The sequence below is a fragment of the Tupaia chinensis genome, unplaced genomic scaffold (genome assembly GCF_000334495.1).
Source record: "Tupaia chinensis unplaced genomic scaffold, TupChi_1.0 Scaffold000180_1, whole genome shotgun sequence".
Classification (NCBI taxonomy): Eukaryota; Metazoa; Chordata; class Mammalia; order Scandentia; family Tupaiidae; genus Tupaia; species Tupaia belangeri.
This window is the reverse complement of record NW_006159655.1, coordinates 3382608-3394096: the sequence shown is the minus strand read 5'-3', so window position 1 is coordinate 3394096 and position 11489 is coordinate 3382608.

Genomic DNA, 11489 nt, shown 5'->3' with positions numbered 1-11489 from the left:
TTTCTTTCTTCTCTTTGAAGAAGACACCAAATTGCTCCTGATTCGTGTCATTGGTTTGTTTCTCTCTCTCTCATTTAAGATCTAAATCTGTGCTTTGCAGAATTTCATGCAGTCTCCATGTTTCAGGGTAGTAAAGGTGCTGATAGCTATTCTCCAGACTGAAATCCCTGTGAATTGTTTTACTGGGATGCTGAAGTGCCAGGACAGAGTTAACTCCGCCAACACTGACATTAGTAGATCACTCAGCCACATGAGCCCTAACAACTCCAGCCAGGCGTAGCGTGACAACCTGCCCTGAGCCTCCTCTGCATTTTGTGAGCTTGTGCAAATGTATCCCGAAGAGGGCAAATATGGAAAATCTAATCTAGCTATGGAACTTGCATCTATTGCATTTTCTTTTCTATCCCATTTGTACAGAGGCTGGCCACACAGATGATGTGATGTGTTTTCTCTCTTCTATTTGCCAAAGCACCATGGAGTTTGTGAGAACGTATATCATTTTTTTTTTAAAGAAAACAAAACAAAAAAACTGTGTTCCTTTTCGTAGTTAATTTTATTACTTGAAATGCAAACTGTCTTACCCTATAATGAATGCCTATAAAATTCAGATTCAGGGGAATGCAGTATGCGTGCTGATTCTGATCCTACTCCGTTTACTGAGCACCTGCTACGCAGCAGACAGGAGCTGAGTTATCACACCCATTACCTGGGGTTGGATAGGGCAGATGCTGTGACTGGTAACAACTATACTGAAATAGAAAGATTGCCTTAGTTTGCATTTCTCCAGAAGCAGACTTTGACATAAGCATTTGATTGCAAATCATTTATTTGGAAGGTGATTTCAGGAAATAGCAGTAGGAGAATGGAGATTTTAGATAAGGAAGAGGAGGAAGTTGAAAGAAGTCCTACTGTGGACAAGTGGAGCTTAATTATGTTGGGGGCCTTGGGGAATAGAACATGTGCCTTAGAATGATCTCACCATCCATCAGTTCTCTGTCCTGTGGGGGCTCCTTCAGGCAAACGTTGCAGGAGATGCTGTTTGAAGTAGTTCCCACAAGCATGGACTTATTAGCCAATGGTAATGTTAGCCAGTGTGGTCAGGGCTGCCACAGTGTGTGCTACACCGAGGGAAGGGGAGCTGGGTCACACCTTTTGAGGCTTCTGAAGCTCTTTCGACCTAGAAATCTAAATCTGGATGGAAGGGAGACATACAAATATCCTGCCAAAGAATTAGATGAAAACCAATATTTCTTTATTTGGTGTCTTTACCTGAGTCTCCTAAGAAAGTCGGAAATGGTTCCTAGATGACATACCTGTGTAGATCAACGTGAGAGGTAAAGAGGTAATGGAACCTAGTAGCTCAGAAGCCTGGACCACAGGTCCCTGAGGGAGATGGACAGAGGGGATGTCTAGGCAATGTTTGTTTTTATTATTCAGAGCTTTTACCCCAAATTCAGTATCATCTCCTGGTTACCCAGGAAGGACCACATGGAGAGGGAATTCACCAGATAGGAGGTTGACCCACCGTCTTCACTAATAACACATCACAGGGCTCCAAGAACCAACTCCTAATACTGAGTCATAGATTGTGTACCTCTGATGGTGAGGAAAGGTGGCCACAGCAATTAGATGAGGGCAGGGCCCATAGCCAATGCCCAGAATCAGGCTGAAGCTACGCAGGGCTCAGCCACCTGGTTCTAATCTTAGCTCAGCTACTCCATGGCTTTGGAATACTGGAACTGTCTGTGACTTGGTTTTGTCCTCATGTGCTTACCACATAGAGCTGTCATGAGAATGAAAGGGGATAAGCACTTACTAGCTATGCTGGTCCTGGGAGCCAGTACTGTGTAAGCTACTCACCCCAACATATCCAGCCCCAGAGACATCTTTCTGTATCAAATTAAAGGAGATAAATAAATCATTTAAGGAGGAAAATCTACAAACCTCTAGCTCATAATCTTGGGCCACTCTTTGGGGATGATGAGAGAGAGAAAGGACACAGAGGTGGGAAGTGGGAAGGAAAGAGGAGGTAGAAAGGGAAAGGGGGAAGAGAGAGATTTGAATTGAATTCTGCCTGTAGGTTAGAATGTGCCATGAAAAGTCTGTTCTCATTTTATTTTTGGAAGACCATTTTAACCTCCAATTTACGAGGTGATTTAGAGGATTTTTCTGACTCTGGTTGAATAGAATCTTAGACCTACCTCATGGTCTTGATGAGGCCAGCAGGTGTTGTGGTGATTAAGGTGCTTGACTCCCACATGGTTCAAGTCCTGGACCTGTGGCTTGAAACTCACACCAGGAGTATGTGCGTGCATGCTCAAAATTCCAGGAGGAGAACGGAGGAGAAAGGATTGTGGTGTGGCCACCCCTCTGGGGGATTATTTCTCACTTTCCGTTTCTCTGTCTCTCTGGTGAATGCACATGCTCTATGGAAAAAAACTTAAAAAACAAACAAAAAACACTTTCATGATCTTGAAACCAACAACAATAGGCACTCGGAGCTGAGAATTTAGAATCATGAATCAACAAGCCATTACCTGTTTAGGTGACTCCTCCAAAGTATAGCAGTATTAGGTGCTTCTGCCCTTTTTGGACAGAAGCCAGTACAAAGAAATAAATACAAAGACCTGGGCTGCTGGTCTTTGTTAATATAGAGCTGAGCAGCAAACTGATGCTGGGAAGTCTGCATTTGGAAGGCTTCTCACAGCTGTCTTGGTCCTAAGCTTTTCATTGGGTTAGGTGAGTGAGGATCTAAATTCACTGTTTCCACTTCTTCTCTTCCCATGTCATCCCTAAATCTTCTTTTGGTAGCCTTGAGGGTACCCGGCTCAGATCTCCTTTCAAGAGAAAGCATGCTGTGAGGAATGCAGTGAATTGATAGCCTCCAGGTACAACATCAATGAGATCTACCCCACTGAGGCCGTGCCTAGACTTTCCAGCAAATGTTTGGGCATGATGGGATACTGAGCTCAAGCACATTTTTGCTCCATGTGGGCCCCCATAGTGGCCATTCTTGTTTTGGGTTCCCCAGTGGCCTGGATGAGACTTTCTGAGTGCTGCAGTACAGACCAAAGCTCTTCCTGTCCCACTCTCCCTCCTTCCTCCTGTCTGTTCACAGGTGTCCCACCTGTATCACAGTCTGAGACTTTCCTACCTCCTTAGGCCCCTTTCTCCTTTGTCCTTCAGAACCATTCTATCCCAAGCAATTTGCCCTTCTAATGTTTTCTTGTTTGCTTCTTGCAGGACCAGAACATATACAACATTTTATTGAGAAAATTGACAGACAGCACAGTGACCTCGTTGATAAATCCCAAAAGCTATTCCTTCATTCCTCTTCTCCAGGTTATTTCATGCATTTATTCATTCATTTTATTTTATAGTTTCTTATTTATATTTAACTGTTGTACATCTTTATGGGCACAGTGTGAATTTTCAAAGCATGCATGCAGTGTGTGACAGTCAAATCAGGGATAATACCATATTCATTTTTTTCAACAAAATACACCATATTTGGTATATACATACATATTATATGTGTGTGTGTGTGTATGTGTGTGGCAATGTCAGCTTTTTCACTCAGTTGTAGTATGCTATTCCATAACCTATTTGCCTCCTCTACCTGGATTCCTGGGTCTGTTAAACACAATCTTCCCTAATGTCCTCCTCTGTCCTCCAACTCATCCATGCAGCCTCTGGTTTCTATAGTTATATCTTCTGTATTAGACCACTTTGTATCAAATGACAGGATATCATTGTTCTTTATGGCTGAATAGTATTCCATTGTGTACATGTGCCACATTTAAAAACATCCAGTCATTAATTGTTGATCACTAGGTTGATTCTATGTCTTAGCTATTGTAAATAATGTTGCATTAAATATGCATGTGCAAATGTCTTTCTAAATCAGTAGTTTCCTGTCCTTTGGGTAAATACCCAGGAGTTGTCATATCATAGTTCTACTTGTAAATTTTTGAGGAAATTTCATATTGTGTTCCACAATGGCTGTACTGATTTATACTTCCACCAACAGTGCAAAAGGGTTACTTTTCACCAAAGCATTGCCAAAATTTGTAGATCTTGGTTTTTTGATCATAGCCATTCTGTCTGGGGATTGGTGATACTTCATTGTGGCTTTGATTTTCAATTCCCTGATAATAAGAGATGTTGAAAAGTTTCTTCATATACTTTTGGCCACTTTTGTGTCTTCCTTTGAGAGATGTCTATTAAGGTCAATTGCCCATTTAAAAAATAGGTGATTAGTTTTTGAGTTCCCTATATATTCTGGTTATTAATCCCTTATCTGAAGTATAGCTTGCAAATTCTTCTCCCCTTCCATGAACTGTTTACTCTATTTATTCTTTATTTTTCTGTGCAGAAGCTTTTAAATTTAATATAACCCCACTTGTCTATTTTTGGAGTTGTTGTCTGTACTTTAGGTATCTTATTTAAGAAACCTCTGCCTACTCTAATGTCTTCAAGTGTTTCTACCGTGTTTTTCACAAATAGTTTTATACTTTGAGGACTGGTGTTTAGATCTTTGATCCATTTTGAGTTGACTTTTCTTAATGGTGACAGGTAGGAGTCTAGTTTTATTTTTCTGCAGGTAGGTATCCAGTTTCCAGTTGTTGAGTCTGGGACTGGAACTGCACAGTCAGTCATGTGGAATCCAGTTACCTTAACCACCACAAAACCTACTGGCTCTGTCCTTATTTTTAAGGATATTTTTAAAAATTCTTTTTCATGATTTGGACTAAATCAGAGGTTTTATCTTCAAGCTCAAAAATTCCTTTAATATGCACAGTCTCTCTCTCTCTCTCTCTCTCTCTCTCTATCTTTGCCATAGATTACATGAACTCACTGGAGAGAGACAGAGAAAAAGAGAGGCAGAATGAGAAGTCATTTCATAGGTGATGGCCATGCTGTATTCTCTTCTCCTCCATTCTCCTCTCAGTATTTTGGGCACAGAGCACACATGCCTGACTTGATTTTCAAGCCACTGGATCTGGGATTTGAACTTAAAGAGAATTAGCACATGCACAAGCACAGGAACCTTTGCTGGCCTCTTCCAGTAATGGTAAGTAATGCTGCTGACTCTGACTTTTAAAGTGGCATGACCTCTGGAATAAGTATCTACTCCTTTTTTAAAAGGCTTATTTAATCAGGGAGAGAGAGAAGAGAGAAGTGAGAACTCACAGCAGGGTCTTTATGCCATAATCCAGTCCATGTGCATGGCTGCCACACTCAGGGAGGTTCTGGGACATTAACCTAGGACCTTTCCCATGTGGATCCAATTGTGTTATCACTGTACCACCCACCACCATCTGCCCCCATACTTACCTACCACTGTTAAAGCTTACGCATTGTGACTATTGAAAGTATTCAACCTATTACTATGTCTCTGCCCTGTGCAATGCAATCTTTACCAGGTATATCCAAACTTCCCATTCTTCTCCATTTCCATCATCCTCCCATGTTCTTTTTCTTACAGGAAGAGGAACTGAATCTGTAAAGAAACTCCCTTTCTCCTTCTCAATGGAACCACTGAGCTTTCTCTGTAAATGCCAGTGTTATCTTGGCCATATTCAATTTTAGGACATTTAAATCAGCACTTTATCCTTCTGATAGTTAGCGCAAAGATATTCTTTCTTTTTTAAATCATGACTTTAATCATGCTTTTCCTGAGCTATGACTGATCAGTGGCCCAGGTCATTTGCACACCATTCTGCAAAGTATACTTTTTCCTCCCCCCCCCCAGGAGGGTGTCACCAGAGAGAGACAGAAAAAGAAAAAGAAAGGAGAATAGAGAGAGGAAGAAAGCACACCTCTCTCCCAATGAAGCATGGTAATAGTATAATTGCTTCTTTTCCAATTCTACATCCTGGTGGGATTTGGGGTGTGTGTGCGCGCACACACACACACACACACACACACACACACACATCTGGCATGTTTTTCAAGCCTCTGGGGCCGGGACTTAAACTGTGATCAGCCATGTGGAATCTGACTTCCTTAACCACTAGGCAATGGGGGGACAGCAAAGCAGAGTATACTTTCAATGACAATAAATACATAGCTGAAGAATTATCAAGCCCCTGGGACTCTCAGTACTTACAACTTTCATCTTTCTCTGTTATGTACTGTTCTTGGCTAAAGTTCCCTTGTTTCACTCATGGAGCCTGGCAGGATCTCCACAGAGAGCAGTAAGTGAAATGCCCCCTCTCATTTAGGCAATGTCTGAAGCTGCTGAGACTTTCTAAACACCTGGGAACTGAAGGTGCTCTTCTTAGAAACTTGCAAGTTTTCCATGTTCATAGAAGTGACCAAAGCTTTTAATAGGTATGATATTTGCAGTCTCAGGCTTGAGCAAACAAAAATGAAAATTTACTTGTAATTGAAATTGCTTAGCTCTTGGGTTCTTATTGCCATTCAAGGAAAACTTAATGTTGTGATTTAAGGTAATTCACCTATTTTTTAATTTTAGAATTCTGTCTCTTTTGGGAGGATACACAGTCAAGATTTTTGTTCTTTTATTTTTTTAAGAATTATTTTATTTACCTTTATTTATTTATTTACTTATTTTAATTTGACCAGAGAGGGACAGAGAGAGAGAGAGAGAAATAGAGGGAAATTGAGAAAGCAAGCTGCCAGGTCCGGGACTCGAACGATGGTTGGCCATATGGAAGTCCAGTGCCATTAACCACCACACCACCCATTGGCCCCTGTTCTTCTTTTATTCTTATAAAGACAAGCATTTACCATTCTTACTTTTTCAGTGGGAGTAGCATTATTCTTTGGGATTTACATATGACTGTATGGTTGGAGAAGAGGCACGGCATGGTTTGTGGTGGTAGCTATGTCTGCGTCCAACATAAACATTGTCTGAGGAATACCTGATTCTTGGGGAACCCCTGCTGGCCCAGCAATCACGTCCGTGCCCCCTCTTGCTGTTCACCTTCTGAGGCGAGTCAATATCTGCCAACTGATCTAGATCTTGGTTTTCTGCCCCACTGTTTTCTCCTCAGGGCCTCTAACCCAGCTTCATAGCAACCTCTTGATTGTGTCTCAGTTGTCATCCTTCTTAGGTATCTGGGAGTTCGTTAGAATATGCTCATGCCCAAAAGGGAGCCATAGGAGATTCAGGAGGGAGGAGAACCATCTTCAGTCTTGTCTCTGCATAGATCCACCCTGTTGACTTTTCTACCCTGTTTCCCTTGTTGATAGGAGGCTCTCTAGGGACCTGGCTAATTCAAGAGTTCCAGAGCTTCCGATGCCTTCAGAATCCCAAACCGCTAAGGTCCTGGACCCTGAGTGAGAGAGACAGAGAACACCTAATCTTCATTTTGAATCTTCCAGCTCCCCTGACAACCTGGGAAGGTCTTGTGCCTTACCTTTGGGTATTGCTAGGAATGTTTTTCTTCCTCCATCTAATTTTCTTTTTCGACCAAAAATTGAGACTGCATACAACTCTATGCAGTTTTCGGTTTCCCACATTTTGTTCTCAATCGACAGCAAATGCAAGTTTGTAGAATTTCAAACACTTCTTTCCCAAGGATCTAGCTTTTTCAAACCTTCAAACGTTCTTTCAGTGGATTATACTTCGCATTCAATTAAAGGATTCATCTAAAAAACTGGCTATTCTGAGGCCAGAAGGTGCGTGATGGTTAAAGTGCTGGATCCCATCTGACTTACTCCTAGTTTTGAGTCCTAGACTTGGTGACCTTAAAACATTCCAATGCATGTGCCTTTGTGTCCAGAATCCTAAGAGGAGAATGGAGAAAAATGGATTAGAGTGTGGTCATCATCCTTGGGGTGTGATTTCTCACTTTCCCTCTCTCTGACTATCTCTGTCTCTCTCTGGTGAGCACATGAGCCCTTCGGAAAAAAAAAAAAGAAAGAAAAGAAAGCCTAAAGAAACAAAAAAGATTGACCATTTACTTTTAATCCAGCTTAGTCCTCCCTTGTGTCCACAAGGTCACCAGTTTACGTGTAGTAAGGATACAGGAAATTTGAAAATGCAGGAGACAGGGCTAGCCTGCGGCCTGGTGGTTAAGACAACTGGATCCCTCATGGCTGACCTTACCACTGGAGTCCCAGATCTGGCAGCTTGAAAGACCATGAGGTATGTTTGCAGGTGTGCCCAAAAATCCTGAAAGGAGGAGAAACGGAGGGAAATGAACTGCAGCATGGCCATGACCCATGGTGGGGAGCAGGTGTTTTCTTGCTTGCTTGCTTTCTCTTTCTCTCTGTCTCTCTCTGGTGAGTACAAGTGACCTCTGGCAAATCAAAATAAAGAGAAAGAAAGAAAAATGCAGGGAGGAAGGAAGAAAAACTGGTTATTATCTCAAAGTGCTTCTTGGGATAAGCACATCAACATTCCCAGGTATCAAACTGATGCTAGCAAATGATCACTCTTGGTTTTTTGTTTGTTTTTTTCCAGTGCCTTGCTCACTAATCAATGACTACTAATTGTGTTTATGCTCAGTTCCAAAGGATTTTACAGACGCACTGTCTCATTATGTCCAATAGTACAACTATAACGTCAAAGTTGAATGTCCTAGTATAAATGACATTTATGATTAAGATTAAACCTAGAAAAAATGGTTGTTTAAAATATAAAGGTGGGCCAAGCCATGGTGCATTGCAGTGGTAAGCCACTGTATTCCACAGACTAGGACCACATGGGAGGTTTGTTCTTGGTCGACCTAAGGCTGGGTGTGGTGGCTGGCATGGTGGCGGACATGGTGGCATGTACCTGTAATCCCAGCAACTCAGGAGGGCTGAATCAGGAAGATGGTGACGCAGAGATATTCTGTCTTTACAAAAATAAATGAAAATGGTGCAGAATGGTAATTTTACCTTAACGGGTGAATCTGGGTTTGGTGGGTCTAAAGTTTATTTAAAAATTTGAGGCTTCTGTTAAGAAAAAGAATGCAAAATTACAAATGTAAAACATGAAGTATGACTAGAGACAGGGTGGGAGGAGGGTGGGAAATTGGAAGGGGTAGGAGAGAGGAAATCAAGGGGAAAAAAACAAAATGTTTAACTGACCCCAAAATGGAAAATTATATGTAGATGATAATAGATGATACATATAGTAGTATCTTTGAATGGACTAATATGTGGTTTATTCATACTGGGCAAATTTATTTTTTATGCTGTAAAGATTCGAAGTGATTGAATGTTTTAAAAAAAGAAAAAGAAAAGGAGGGAAAAAAACGAGGTATGAAGTGGGTTGTGGAAGTATGACCAGAAACCATTCTAAAATCAAAGCAACCAACCTTAATAACTTAATTATACCCCTAAGTGATCATGAAACATTTAACTATATCCCACTAAACTCTACCTACATTTGTGCCCAACTCAATTTCCCCTCAGCCAGAGCCCTAAAAATCTCATGATTCTAGGTAAGGAGTGGGATGGGTCAGAGAAAATAGAAATCTTCACAAACTGTGGTTGAAATACTTTATTTCTGCAAAATTTCCAAAAACATAATACTACCCGTGTCTGTCTCAGAACTGTGAAGAGTTGGGTGCACAGAGGGGCTCCTAGAGCTATTAGATGCTTAATCAATCCACTTCTGATTGCCCAAATAAAAGAATCATTTGACACTGAGGAGGATTCAAAAGGACAAAGAGCAAATCAAGCAAGAGAAGAAAACTGTCATGCTTATGTAATCAAAGTAAATAGCAAGAAATGGGGGTGAGGCCATTGGCAAACCAAAGGCTTTGGAATCTTGACTAGACTCACCCAGCGTGTCATTGCTAATGATGAATGACTATTTACCCAAGGTTAATTCAAGACAAAGCTAAGAATTTATTTCGGAATATTAAGCATACTGAAAGAATGGTTGATGTCATTTTTGTTGTAATCCTGGGATAGTCTTGTTGAACATCAGAGTGGAAAGTAGGTGTATCCATCAAGGTTCATTTTTTTAAAGAGGTTTTTGCTTTAAGGCACATGAACTCTCCAGAGAGAGACAGAGACAGTGAGAGGGAAGTGAGAAATCACCCCTCTCCCTCGGGGGTGATGTCTGTGCCACAATCCCTTCTTCTTCATTCTCCTTCCAGGATCTTGAGCATGCACGCACACATGCCCAGTGTGATTTTCAAGCCACTGGGTCTGGGACTTGAACCATGGTCGGCCATGTGAGAGTCTAGTGACATAACCCCTACACCATCTGCTGGCCCCAAGGTTCTTGGGCACATGTTGAAAATTGTCCTCAAATCAAATCTAGCAGACCACCTGTTTTATAAGTGAAGTTTTATTGAAACACAAACACACTCATTCTGCTTTTGTGCTGCAGCGGCAGTTGAATAACTGTAGCAGAGACCATAGGCCTGGTTAAAACCCAAAATAGTTACTCTTTGGCCATCAGAAAAAGTTTCTTGATCCCTGTGAGATGTGCTCACCCGTCCAAAGCCAAAGAATGGACAGGGAGACACGAGGCACGGCGTAGCGAGATGTTAATGGCGGTCTTGCAAGTCTGGGTGGTGGGTACGCCCAAATCAGTTACAACAAGCATTTGTTCCCTAGTGCACAAGTGCCTCCCCCAGTTCCTCATTGGCTGAGTACTATGGGGTGTTTTATCTTTTTGGACTTTGCCCGCATTTTATTATTCCCTTGTTAGTTATTAAGGTGCAGGCTTAGGACAAGTCCGTGAAAAACGCCTGCCAAATGTCCCAACGAGGGAGAAGAACCAGGAAGTAAAAGGAGCAGAGGCCTAGTGACCGCCACCATCTTGAGAAGTCATTTCTCAAAGGCGGCTTGTTGTTTTTGGATTTTGTTTGTTCAGGAACTTTTTGGGAATGTGTACTTTCTGGAGTTGTCACATCTGGAAGCTGGTTAAGCAACTTTTGTTAAGCTATTCTTGAAAATGAATCGCTTAAGGCTATTTTTTACAATCCCTTTCCACAGGAAACAGAAAACACCCTCTGAATGGTTTGATGAAAATTACTCAATGGTGGAACTCTTTACTGCGGAGTGCATGGGTGCAAGGGAGCCATGAGGAATGAAGCACCCAGAGACTAATAACAGCAGGAAGCAATTACCCCTCCTGGATTTCCCAGGTCCAGGAGGAAATGGTGTTTCCAGAACCTGGCAGAATGGAAGTTGTGGCAGTAGGGCCCTGGAATGGAGAGAATATATAACCCTCAGCAGCTGCCGTCTCTCTCTCTTTCTCTGATTAAAAGAAAGAAAGAAACTTTTTTTTTCTCTAAAGAACACATAACCTGAGCTCTTAATGTGTCCAGGCTGTCGTACAAAATATGTTCCACAGACAAGGTAGCTTGAACAGCCGGAATGATTTCTTTTTACCATTCTAGAGGCTAGAAGTCTAAAATGAAGGGTTTAACTTTTGGTGAGGGCTCTCTTCCTAATCACAAATGGCCTCTTTGTCTTCACATGGCCTTTCCCCAGAGAATACAGGGACAAAGATGACGTGAGAAAGGAAGGGACAGAGAGAGAGAAGGAGAGATAAAGAGGGAGAGAGA